General features: G+C 53.8%; 1 protein-coding gene across 4 annotated transcripts in view; it reads left to right on the top strand.

Moving 5' to 3' along the window:
- The window catches only part of MEIS1 (Meis homeobox 1), a 70,708-nt gene that overhangs the window by 21,873 nt on the left and 35,552 nt on the right, over positions 1-13,283 (top strand). The gene's annotated exons all lie outside the window — the stretch shown is intronic.

Raw genomic sequence — 13,283 nt, 5'->3', positions numbered from 1 at the left:
TGTAGCGGGACGAGGATGGAGCGAGCTCGGTGCTGCGGGGCACCAGCACCCTCCTAGACACCCCAGCGTTTAAAACCCCAAATCCCGAGGGTTTTTTTGTTTGTTTTTGAGAAGCTGCTTAAACGCTTCCTACTTTTCTCTGAAGAAACCAACTGCAGTGGATTTAGTGTTAATTCCGTGCAATTAAAATTTTAAAAGGGGTCCTTCATCTGAATATAAAAGCAAGCGCTGCATTGAAGTTGCCTCTGAACTCGCGATAGGTATATACTTTTAAATCTGTTTTATGATCATGTTTCGTTCGAGTGCTGTTAGACAACAAAGGAATTGTGTTTCCAAAAAAAAGGGCCGAACAGTCCTGATTAGCATTGCAAAGTCTACATTTAACGAGATTAGTTTTTAAACTAAACCAGTATATTTTAATTTTTTATCCACGCGGACGTAGTGTACGTGGTGAATAACATCCCTTTATAGAATTTTAAGTATTTGAGACGCTTCATTGTTTAGAGAAAAGTTGCTGACTTCATCACAAGTGAAGCCTAGTAAAAATGGGGCCTGGAATAGTAAACTGTTGCAGAGCTGAGGCAGAAACTGGTAACCTTCTGACCTCTGACTTTTACTGGAAAATGATATGCAACATAAATTGAAGGGGCCTTTTTTCTTTCAAGTGTGTATACATGTATGTTGCAGCGCTGCTGTTCACAATGCCGTCGTTAACGTGGTGTCAACATGTTCATTAGAGCCCCTTCCTTTCGGAGCAGGCTTCAAATCCCCGCTGTTCCTAGGGCGCGAAGGCGGCTGCAGCGACGCGCCGGGAGCCAACGCGGGTGTCGGGGGGAGTTTTGTGCAGCCTTGGCTGGAAGGACGCGCGTGTGTTCGTGCATGTCTGCAGGGATGCGAGCACCAGGCATCTGCGGGAGAGTCTCCGAGTGCTCCCAGCCCCCGAGGGCACTCGGCGCTTCCTGGTTCCTGGCCCCATTTTGGGGCTTTTTGAGGGGTTTCGGGGAGGAGTGAACGAGGGGGGATCCGCAGCCGGGGATGCCGAGATGCCCCTTCTTCCGCACGCACCGTCCGCGCTCGCCGGGACTCGTGTCCCGCCGGCAGGAATGCCCTTTCTGTGGAGGAAGCGGGAGGCGGGAGGAGCGGCCCTGGCAGAGCCCTGCTCGTGGCGCCGGCTCCGCGCACGCCGAATTCGGAGCCTCGGGCCCAATCCCATTCGCTGGAGCACACCCGCGCCTCTCCACGCACCATATATAGTTAAAGCGCAGTTTTCGCCTTCCTGAGCAGGGAGAAAAAGTCATAAACACGATCCTGACACACAAGAGGAACAGGGGGAGGGCGCGGAGAGACAGCAAATGCCCTGCGCCTCCCTGACTGCATTTGCTAAGCGTCACGATTGGCAAGCTAAACCTAAACCTATTTTTTTTTGGTGAGGCCCTGTGCAAGGGCTGGCAGCCCCGTGCTGACCCCCATGCCCGTCCTCATGGGCGCAGGGTTTAGCTCAGGACGCGCAGCTCGCGTGACATATTTTCAGTGCATTATGGGCTTCCCTATTTTTAGGATTTTTAAAAACTTCTTTTTGGATCCATCTGTCGAGAATGCATTTGCCATTGAGAAAGAAAAAAAAAGGAAAAAAAGAAAGAAAAAAAGAAAACCCAAGCCCATCACCACAAGTATAACACTTTTACAAAGTCTATTTTGGGGTTGTTCCCATGACCCGGTTCCCGTCCTCTGACAGGTGAAATCGCCTGTTTGCAGCGGCTCCGAGGGAGCCTGAGGGGCGGCAGAGGCTCCGGATGAGGCGGCAGAGGCTCTGGATGAGGTGGCAGAGGCTCCGGATGAGGCGGCAGAGGCTCTGGATGGGGCGCAGGGTTTGCTGCGGGATGGGGCGTGCGGGCGCCGCGCTCTGCGGGGCCCGTGCAGGGCCCTGGTCCCCCGGGCACAGCTGGGTGCCGCGGGGGGCTCCCCTGGCTTCTCCCCAGTGCCCACGGGGCCTCCTGACAAGAGCCTGCTCCTTCACGTGCACGCTTCCTCCTTAACCCGCCTGTGCTGAAGGCTATTTTGGGCCTTTTTAAAAGCTTCTCTTCTCTACCTGCTTCACAGCTGCTTTTCTAATCCCTCTGGAGTGCATTTTTCACTCATTTACAGCCCCATGTACAAAATACTCGGAGTGACCACCTTGGAAAGCAGGAGAGATGCTCCTGCATGTAAACACCACAAAGCTCTTTTTTTTTCCTTCTTCTTCTTCTTTTCATGCAAATTTATTTACTTAGCAGATAGCGCTGACTCCCAGCTGTTAGGCTCTATTGTGCAAATCCATATTTAACTGCCAGGGAGCTGCTCCGCGGTCTCGTGCCGCTGAACAGCAGGGTATGTTATTGCAGGGCAGGCTGGCAGCGCCGCTTGGAAAGGCCCGGGATTGTGTCGTAGGAGGGGATAGTTACAGTGTGGAATGCGGAATAACGCTATGGAAAAGCGTAGCGGCTGCTGCCCCGTGGCCACGTCCTTGCGACCAAGGGCCTTCGGAGGCTGCTCCTAACAGTGGGAAATGGCTCTCCCAGCGCTGCCGGCAAGGAGCAGCGAGTCCTTGGCTGCGGCTGGGCGAAACGGAGCTCACGGCTCGTGGCGGCACCGGCCTTCATTTCTACTGCCTGTCCTAGCTGCGAAAGAATCCCATTTGGGATGTTACCGGAGCTATTTCACTTTGTCTTTTGGATAGTCAGGCTGCCGAACACTGATCTCGTGCAGCTGCTTTTAAGCCAGGGGGTTGTGGGGTTTTTGTTGTTGTTTTTCCTTATTTTTAATGCCCACGGAGCCTGGCCAGAGAGGGAGAAGGGAGTTGTGTTGCTGTGCAGGCAGCCGAGGAGCGTTTATCTCCCCGCTCGCCCTTCTCCACGTGGAAGCAAAGCCGCCCATGGGCCGCGGCGGGCGCTGGCGCTGCTGGCTGGTCCCTGACCAACGGGGTCGGGAGGCCGGAGCCTCTTATGGGGCCTCTTAGCAGGCACATTGCGCCCGGGCTTCGAGCTGCGGCTCCCCTTCACCGCGGCCCTTCCTTGGCCGCTCTGACACTTCATTTTTCACCTTCTCCCGTTACAGCTTCGCTTAAGTGTTGCCCAATGCGTTGGCCAACGCTCTTCAGCGAGCGCTGGCAGCACCGGCCTTGCTGCTTTGGGCCCTGACCCACGCGCTGAGTTCTGTACCTTGTGTCCAGCCTCCGATTTCGGGCCCGCGGTCGGGCCGGTCGCCTGCGCGCCGCGCTGCTCGCTCTGCATTTGAACACGTGCAGAGGGGGCCGCCAATTACCTACAGCCAAACAGAGCTTCCCCCAAACGCCAAAGTATTTATCTCAAAAAAAAAAAAAGAATAAAAAAGAAAGGTATGAAGTATCGCCTGCTTTATTATGTAGCCCTCTGGCACCATAATAGCCCAGCATATTTTTTACTATAATATGGTAATAAAAGAATATGTAAAAGGCAGACAAAGGTTCTGTCTTTTCGGTAAGGTGACCCCTGTTACCAAGTAACTGCTTTACTTATGAGCTTATTAAAAACTCAAAAAATGAGCTTTTCATACTTCACAGGCATTGATGTGAAAATGAGCTGTCCTGTGAGTAGTTTTCTTGATCATTTTTAGAACAATTGATTAGCCAAAGAGCCGCTGTCATTAGCTGACATTGACTGATAGCAATTTGTCCCGCGCGCCGAAGGTCAGCCAGGCAGGGGAAGCTCCGGCTCGTCTTTGATTGACCTTTTCTGATGCCATTATCATGCGACTGGTTAGACTAGATGTGACCCTCGATTGAAAGAGACAGGGGCATTAGTCAACAGGGGCTGTTCCCAGTGCTTTTTGGGTTATTTATATATTGTGGCTCTTGAATTAAACCTAATGGGCTTGTTTTGAAAGGCGGAGGGGGCGGCGGGCGGCTCCCCAAGGCTCAGCCATCCCTTGTCCTCCCTTTCTTTGCCGTGGAGCTGCAGCGCTTGGGGAGCTCTGAAGCAGGGCGTGCACCTGTGCCTCTTGCTTTGACGTGAGATACGAGAGTTAAAATAAAAGAAAGGCAGAGATATATGTGTATATATATGTACATACATACATGTTATTTGAATTTTGAGCATGAAACTTGAATGGTCGCTGCAGATTCGGCGCGCCCCGTGTAGATGCACGTTCTCCAGCAGCACCAGAATTAATGATTTTTATCTCCTCAAGATCGTGTTGTATTTTTTAACAGTGATTGAGTACTGGAGGATTATGCTCATAACAACATGATGTCAATTTATCATCCTGCTCCGAAGCCGGAGGGCGTGAAACTGTTTTTTTCCTCCTTCTGTTTTCTCTCCCCGTCTCCTCAGCCCCACTCAGCCGCTACGGCGCGATCCGAGCGGCGCCAAGTGCTGCGAGCCGGGCGCTTCGGGACTGGGCAGCAGGAACCCTAAGCAACGCTCCTCGCCTTGCCTCCGCGGCGGGCAGCAAGGCCATAAACTGGTGCCTTTCCTGTAGAAACCCTCTCGCTTAGGAGCACCCTCGGTGTAAGCAGCACCTTGCTCTTCGGGTCGGCTGTGGGGATGAGGTTTGCAGAGCGGCGCGCGTGTCCGCGCGGGCCCAGCGCCGCTCGGGCTGCTCTCAGATGGCAGATTCCGAGGCCGGAGCTGTTGCCATCGTTGGCAGAGCGAAGCAGGGGAGATTGCTTTGGGAACTGTTGACATTTGAAGTGGCTATGGAAATACAAACACGCCCGCGGTCTGTGACCAGGCAGCAGCGCCGTGCGCCGGAGCCTTCCTCCCGCCCCGGCCACGCGGTGCCCCTCGTTCGGGCACGCGAGCCCAAACCCCGGAGCGCCCTCGCGCTGCATCTCCGCGTGGCCTTGCCCGAGCGCGTGCAGCTGGGCAGGCAGGGCCGCGGCCCGCGGCCTCTGCTCTCACACGTGGAACACTGTTTTGGCGGGAAAACTCATGGGATAATCCAGGTTGTCCCCCGTCCCTTCCAGGGGACCCCATGGGGACCCCGCTGGTGTCTCCAGCTCTCGGTGGTGTCACCGGAGCAGCGGGAGCTCCTGTGGTGTGTCACGGGCCTCTCGAGATCCGCGGGTCGGACAGCAAAGCGGTGCCTCTGAGCTGCCACCACTTTGAGAGCCCTTTCACTGCAGTGAATCCAAACCTGTAGTAGGTGTTCCCTGCTCCCGGGTTAGTGACACAACAGGGCTGCGGCGGCTGCTCGGCCTAGGCCGTCTCCTCGCCTTTCACGTGAAATGCCGGGGAGAAAGAGAAGATGACGGAGGCTGGGCAGCAGTGTCTAAAATGCTGAGTGGTGCACGGGGAAGGGGGATGAGGCCCGCGCGCGTCCCACGGCATGAGAACAAGGTGTGTGTGTGTGTTCACGGGCTGTCACAACACGGGAGCTTTCCGGAGCGTTACCGGGCCAAAAACCAACAAGAAGGTGGTTTTATGCATTCTGCATCTTGCATAAAGTTCACAGGTGCTGCCTGCTGCAGAGGTGGGAAGGGGCTGAAAAGAGATTAGACAAACTTCTGGAGAACAGGTCCTCTCCAGCTATGGGAAGGGTGCTCCACTTGGCTTGAGGTGCTCTGGTGTTTAAGCGATTTTTTAATCCAACGTTCCGGATTTTTGATTTACTCCTTTTCTCCTTTTTGCGGCTGCGCTTGTGCTGGTGGGAACTCGAGAGCAGCCGTAGTTGCTGTTTTCTCCCCCGTATTACCCGGGTGGTGGGAACGGCTTGACAATATCCATTCAGCTCTGACAGGCGATTGCTCTGCAAATGAATGCGCTCCAATCATAATTGTTGCCAGAGCTCTGTTTGATTACCTGGCAGGAGCCTCTTCCTCCGCGATAGCTCTTGGATCACCTGTTTGCTGAGAGCGTTTGACAGTCCTCATGTTTATTACCCAATTGAATGTCAGTAGCAATTGCAGCTAAAGATAAACGAAAATGCAAGTACTTGTTGACCTTGACTTTTTTCCACAAGATATTGGACTTGATGGCTCTATTGCTGTTGAACTGATAAGAGTTATAAACAGTAGTTTAAGGAAAATGTTTTATTCCCAGAGGAAAATACCATATTGCTGTGGGAAATGGCATCTGCCTCGTGCTCTTTGCCAAATTTGCTCGGTTCACCTTCATTTAGGCTGTGGGAAAATAAAATAAATTTTTTTCCCTTTTATGACTTTAATATCTCTGCAAACACGAATTCCTGCGCTCTTTGTGAAGTTTTGTTGGCAGGCTGCGCACGGGCGTAAAACAGGCGAGGGACCTCTCCGTGTTTTATGATGTGCTATAATGAGGATTCGCAATTCTTCCTCATTTGCGGCCTGATTTGATAATTACAGGGCGGGAGCCGGGCTCTCTCCTCGGATTCCGTGGGAAGCCGCCGCGCGCCGGCAGCTCCGGAGGGCCGGCGGAGCGGGACGTGCAGGAGCGGAGCGGAGCGGAGCGGGCGGCCCCGGAGCTGCTCCTGTGCGGGAGCACGGCGGGAGCAGAGCTCGGGCCCCGCTCTGCCCGTGGCCGCTCCAACCTCGCGGCTCCGCGTTCTCCGTTCTCCCTGCGATCCCTTTGCCCCCTCATCCTGCGCTCCCTGCCCCGCGTTTCCACTGGTAGCGATGGCCTTTGTAAGCAGGTTGCTCTTCACCGGGGTGTAATGTGGAGGTGTTGGGAAGAACGAACAACTCCTAAGTAAGGACAAGTACCATACGGGCAGCCCCACCAGCGCTCCGTACCTTCGCGGTGTTCTCCGGCGGCGGCTCCGTCCGCGTCACGGCGCCGTGGCAGCCTCGGGGCGGCGGCGCCGGGGCCGGAGCCCGCAGCCCCAACCGGAGGTGGGCACGAGCCGCCCGGCGCTCCCGTCCCTTCCTGACCGCAGCGCGGGTCACGCGCGCGCCCGCTAAAAATACCGCGGAGCCCGCGGCCGCCCGCCGGGCCTCGGGCCTGGGCTCGTGCGCGGGCCAAGGTCACGGCGCGAGGCCGCGCGCTCTGTCAGGAATAGCCCGAGCCGCCGAGCCTTTGAGTGCTGCTCTGTGAATGTTCCTGGGGGTGTGTGTGCTCCATACGGGCTTGCTTGCGGCTTCTTCCCGCTGGTTAGTGCGTGTTTATTCGGAGAGTGAAGGAAAACCGGGACACAGACACCTGTATGGCAGAGCGGGGCTCCCCCGGGGCCTTTCCCGCCTCCTTTGGGGCAGTGCTGGGCCAAGGTCCCCGGTGCTGCAGCTCCCGGGTACGAGCTCGCATGGACGTTAGTCTCTCGCCGCAGATCTGATAAAGCCAAAGAGCCGGAGGGGGCCACAAGTGACCAGGAAGCGGGGACGCCAGCGGGATCTTTGGAGCACGGGGAAGCCAAATCCGCAGGGAACGCGGAGCCCCGAGGCTGGTGGGGAGCAGAGCAAGGAGCAGCCCCGCGGCTCCGCCGAGCACGACCCTCCGCGGCCTTCAGCCAAGCAACCCGGCCGAGCAGATCGTACGGGCACGTCCCCTCGAGCAGATAGATATAAACCCGATAGTAAATACATTAATACACGATTAAAATTACTAATCAGTTTACTGGCGTACTGGAGGCTAGCCAGGGATGGCGCTGCCGCTGTATTAGGTATATCGCACTGCTCTGCATACATCATATACTGTTGCAAAAGCACGTGCTAATTTTAGCTTACAAAGAGGATGAAGATAAAGTGCCTGCTGCTGGTTTGCCATATGCTATCCGGGTGATAGTATCCAAGCACAAAATATTCTGCAGGGAGGCGCGTGGTTTCAGCAGTGGAGAACTGCAAGAGAGCGGAGCAAATTTCTGCTCCGTAAATGTTTGCAAAATAATGAAATAAAACCAATCTCAAATGCTGGTAGAGGAGATCTGGGAAATCTGCTTGGGGTTTATTGGCTTTCATGGGAGTCAACAATTTGTTTTAGTATATATTTGATCCAATTTCATCCATTTTTCACATGTAAATCTTAAAATCAATCTGAATAAAAATTGATTTTTTTTTAAATCCGGTAGACGAAAAGACAGTCACTTATAACTACTTAAAAGACTTCAGTCCTGCAAGCTTAGCGCAGGCGTGAGGGCCAAGCTGCTGCTGGCAGGAGGTTTTCCCTGTGCCACTGCGCTGCCAGTGTCTGCCTTCCAGCATTCCTGAAATCTTTATTTTATTTTATTTTATTTTATTTTATTTTATTTTATTTTATTTTATTTTAGATTTTTGAGTCAAGTTTCTTTTTCCCCATGCTCTTGGTTGCAGGAAGCAGGAGGTTGTATCCTCACGATAAGGTAATTGATGGGCACCAAGTTCCTCCTTTCTGTGAGTTTAGAAGGAGCCCTACCACGCAGATGTGGTGTAAGAACGGAGCTGGGAATGTTCGCTGGTCATTCCGTGCTGTTTCCTTGTGATATCCTTGCTGCTCAGAAGTTTCTAACTCTGAATATTCAGAGCCCCTTGTCCAAGCTGACCAGTACTGATAACCCAAACTGTGCCTTACACGCATCCCAAAAGAGGTTCTTTGTGGTTGTTTTTTAAACACTGCTTGCATTCCCCTGCCTGGCTGTCAGGGCTCCGGGTTTCAAGCTTTCTGGGCAATCAGCAGGTTCCTCCCTTCATAGCAGTGAGTGTTTTCTTAGCTGGAAGGTGTTTGCAGGACTAGGAGCTGGGGACTCGGATATAAAACCTCATACAAGGGCTTGTGAAGCTGGGTAGGAGTCATCTGCTCCCCTTTCAACCAAGCGGTCCAGAGGCCTCTCGGGATCTGAAAGGCTCCGTGGGTGACACCCAACAAAATCTGTTACCGAGCTCACGGGGTGGGAAGGGCCGAGTCCGGCAGCTCCTCGCGGCCCTTGGTTGTGGCTCCGGGCGCTTCGTGCCGCGCTGCAGCTGGAGAGGCTTCTCCCCGTGCACCTCCACGGGCTGCTTTACATGGCAAAGCACAGGCAAGGCTACTCCCACCCAAAACAGCCCCTTCGCTTCCTTTACAACGCATCCTGCCTTTAAAACGGGCTCATTTGGCTGCTCCATTCCGTAGGCAAACTTGTAGCAACCCTCCCCAGCAGATGAATCGGATGCTTTTTTTTTTTTTTTTTGGTAATGTAATTGCACTGCGGAATTTTGAAGTCTTATTTTCACATCTAAGATAAGCCCGGTCACTGTGGCATCCGTCCAGGAGACGCGGGTGGATTGGGAACAGCAGCCCCGCATTAAAGCCGGGGTCGCTGCCTCCTGCAGCTGTGAGCACAGGGCTGCGAGGGCTGGCCCTGCTTCACTCGAGTCATCACTTAGCCCCTGCTCCTTGTAAATAGGGATGTTGGCTCCAAGTCCTTTCCATAGGCATCACTAAATAGCAGGTAGGAATGATTTTCAGCTGACCCTCTGATTACAAATGAAAATCTCTGTATTCCCGTCTCATCCACCTGCATGGCTTTAGTTCCTGAACCGCAGGGGAAGCTGATCAGGCAGCTGAAACAAATTACAGTGTGTGGAGATGCCTTGTGCAGGAAGGGGCAGAGTGTGTCTGGTGGTGCTGCAGATTATCAGGTATCTGGCACTTTTCTGTGAATATGTTCTCGTGTCTCAGGTGACTTGTGGTGATTGTTTATCTGGAGTTGCACGCGGAGGTGGTGTGGGTGACCATAGACTTGCTCTTTGCTCAGGAGGCCTTGGCTACCTGGTCTGTGGACTGAGACACGTGCAGGTGCTCAGCCATATGGCAGAAGTTGTACAGGGGTGATGCAAGCAGGTCACAACTGGAAAACTGGGTTTTTGTTCTCTTCAGTGTGTAATTTATTAGATGAGAATCATATCCATTGTGAAAACTGGCGGTTGTATTTACCAGGATTGGTTTGGCTGTCACAAGGCAACATGAATGCAAGTTTTGCAAATATTCCCTTTCATTTTTATGCATTTCTGAGTGCATGTGCATGTTACCAAGCTGTCCTGGCTTTCATCAGCCTAGTCTGCCAGGGTTTTGCCTGCCCTTATCAATATGCAGTGTAAAAGGACTGTGGTGGTTCATGTTTTCAAAGTGATATTATTCTGGCCTCAAAAACTGGTATTTCCTTAACTGGTGCAAGAAGAGGTTTTCTGTGGCTGCAGCCTGTGTTTCTTCAGCAATTAAGCATGAGGTGGCATTAGAATAAGAGCTGTTTTAGAGTAGCCCTCTAAACCACAAGTGCCCAGGGCCCCTCGTTAGGGCCTCGAGGGCGCAGCCGCAGAGCCGGTGAGACCCCGGAGGGGAAAGGTCTGCCCCGTGAGACGGTGCTGCCCGGAACACGCTGTTCACCTGCTCTTCCCAGCAGGTCATGTTCCTGCAGGGCCAAGATGCGAGGCTGGTTTTTTTTTTTTGCTTATCTCGGTGCAACTTCATTGGTTTTAGTGGGGGCTGTTCTTCAAGGTGTAAGATGAGGATCACATTTTCTGCCTTCCCAGGTGAAGGTGACTGCTCTTCCTGTTAGTCTCTGTGTTCCCCCACCCCTCTGTTTGGGGGGTTTCACACATAATACCCAAATATGCAGATAAGGCTGCCCCAGATCTTCCCTGTTCTGCCAAAGGCACCTCGTCTTGGAGGTGAAGCCTGAAGATATTCGGAGAGCAGAGAGCACCGAAGCTCCTGGCTCTCCAGACAGGCTGTAACGAAGGGTGGGGATTTCCTCCTCTCCCTGACAAATAGATTTTGTTTGGGGAAGTGAGAGGCAGAAAGAGAAAACATATTTGCCCAGTGCTAAATAAAAGGCTATTTATGTCTAATACATTGGCAGAGTTATTCCAAAGCAGTTCATCTGTGTGAAAATACGATCCTTGTGTCACTGCCAAGGCCAGAGACACCTATGGTGATCTGCAGAGTTAAGTCCAGGTCACCAAGTTAAATCTGCCCGAGGGCTGCCTTGCTTAGCTCCCAAAGCACAATTTTCCGAGATCTATAAAAGCAAAGGGCACCTATAGATGCAGGCATCCCTAGGAAGGTGTGCTACGCTCCCACCTTTAAGCCAAGGCCTCCAGCTTTTCCTTTCTCCACTGCCTGTTGCTTTTGGCTTGCTGAAAGCTGAGATTTTCTTTAGCTTCCTTGGTTACTCATTTATCTCCTCTAAAGTGCATCAAATTGCTAAAAGCAGGCGGCTGTTTCCTGCTATCCATTCCCACCATGCACTCTATTGCTATTAGAGATGATGGCAAGTGGTGTGAATTGGAGGAGAGACACCAGAAATCTTTTTGGCTTGCTTTTTGATGGGTATTTGGGCTTTGCTTATGTTTTTTTAAAGAAGCTGGATGGCTTTTTGTTGAGCCCCATCTTTGCTTTGTGCTTTCCGCCTGGCTCTGGTTACGTTCCCTTGCTGAGAGAGGATGGAGCGAGAGAGAGACGAAGCGACAGGCACCTCCCTCCCCTGCCCTGTGCCTTGCACGAGGGCTCCTCGCGCTGCTGCTGCTGCTGCAGCTAGAGGCACAAACGCTGAAATTCAGGCGTACAGCAGCAGTTTTTGCTCTTTCCTGCCTGCTGAGGGTAATCCTGGCCGGCTGATGCCCGGGAATCTGTGGCAAAGGAAGGCAGGAGAGGTGGCACGCGGGAGCGGGTGATCTCCGGGGTGCCTCGAGCCCCCCGTGTTCGCTGACTCCGTGCGGATCCGATGTTGCCCCGCGCTGTTTGTGCGCTTTGGCGCCTCTGCCATGAGCTGCTTCTGGACAGTTTGTGTTCTGTTTTCTTACTGTTGCTTTGCGTGTGCTTAATGTGGGGGGATCCCCTTGTGCAAGTGCTCCCGGGACAAGCGCGATGCATCCGCCTCTCCGCAGCACAGAGCCCTTCACCGTTGCTCTAAAGCCCGACCTTAGGTTTGTTTATCTCGTTGTAGTCTTTTTAATCACCACCTAATCGGAGCAGATCCGCTGTTGTGTGGGAGGGGACGGTCGGGTGGACGGGAGCGTGGTGAGAGGTTGTCTCTGTGTTAGCTGCTCCTGTCCTCGGGCTGCAGCTCCTCCTCGCCCAGCAGCAGCACTTGCTGCCGCACACGGAGCACCTGGAGCGCCCGGCGCGAGCAGCCTCCGCTCTGGGAACGGGAGCGGTGCGGACGGCGGGAGGAACGCGTCACGGGTTTGGTGTCCTCTTGGCCCCGGGAAGCTCTGGCGGGAGGCTGGGGTGCTTGGTGCGCAGCCTGGGCCTTCCTCCGGAGCCGCGGGGGTGTGCGCAGCGGGAGGGTGTTCGTGGACGCGCTGGCGGCGCGGCGGGCTCGGCCAGCGCGGGCTCTTCCGTCGTGGTTGTGTTTCTGACCTTGGCTCAGAAAGGAAGAGAAGGGATTGGGCTTCAGCTGCTGCCCCTTGCTCCGGAGCCCAGGCTTGGGAGATGCTGCGCTCCAGGAGCTGGGCTTCTCTTGCCGTCCTCCCTCTCCAGGCCAAGTAATGAAGTGACCGCATGGACAGCTTCCATTGGGCCTCCAGGGCTCCCTTGGAAGGGAGCTCTTAGATCCACGTGGATCCTGGTTTCTGTAGCTATGAGACATGGGGCTCTGCCCTAGGAATGAGCTGCCTGTCGTGGAAGGCCTCAGTCCAGGTGAGCCCTCCATGAAGAAGTCAGCATTGTCACCCTCTTGTCTTAGGTCTTACCCAACAGTGAAATATTTTATTTTGGCTCTCTTTTTGAAAGGAAAAGTTGATTTTTTCATGTTTTGGACAGCACCGAGGTCCTGGTGCGTGCTCTGGGTTGCAGAGCCAGCATGCAGGCAGGGCCCGGGCGCTGCAGCCGCTTCCCGCGCTCCGCTGGGACCAGCTCTCTCCACAGGCAGTTTCCACAGGCAGCGCATCCCTCGACTTACACAGAACTGATCTTCACCTTGCTCCTGGGCTCTACGCGGGCAGGCGCAAGTGTCTCGCATGGCGGTAGATGCAGACGTTAAGGAGCACTGGAGATTTCAGAGGTGGGCCATTTGGGGCACCAGGTGGATGTAATTCCCCATGGCAGAGCAGTCCTGGAGAGCTGCTCCTTCCACGGCTCCTTGAGCTCCTCCTCTGTCACCGAATCCTGCTGTGGATGTGCCTGTCCATGGGTAACTTCCCTTGGAAAACTCCCGTGGCCGGACAGCCCGGAGACCAGCTGAGGTCAGAGGGAGCAGGTCTCAAAGAGGAGCTATGTTGGAACCAAGCGGGAGTGACAGAAAACCAAGAAGTGGTGGGGTCGTTACATTGGCGCTTAGGCTTTTTTTGGTTAAAACAGGATGTTTTTCTGCTTAACCAGATAGTTTTCCTTTTCTGTAGGGTATTCGCTTCCAAGTGCTCAAAGTAAACTTCTGTTGCTGGCAGCACAGCGTTGTTTCCTTCG

The sequence above is a fragment of the Tinamus guttatus genome, unplaced genomic scaffold, assembly GCF_059628265.1.
Source record: "Tinamus guttatus ecotype Peru unplaced genomic scaffold, ASM5962826v1 Tinamus_guttatus_pri_ptg000116l, whole genome shotgun sequence".
Classification (NCBI taxonomy): domain Eukaryota; kingdom Metazoa; phylum Chordata; class Aves; order Tinamiformes; family Tinamidae; genus Tinamus; species Tinamus guttatus.
The sequence above is the reverse complement of the archived record's forward strand: the minus strand, read 5'-3'. Positions and strand labels throughout refer to the sequence as shown.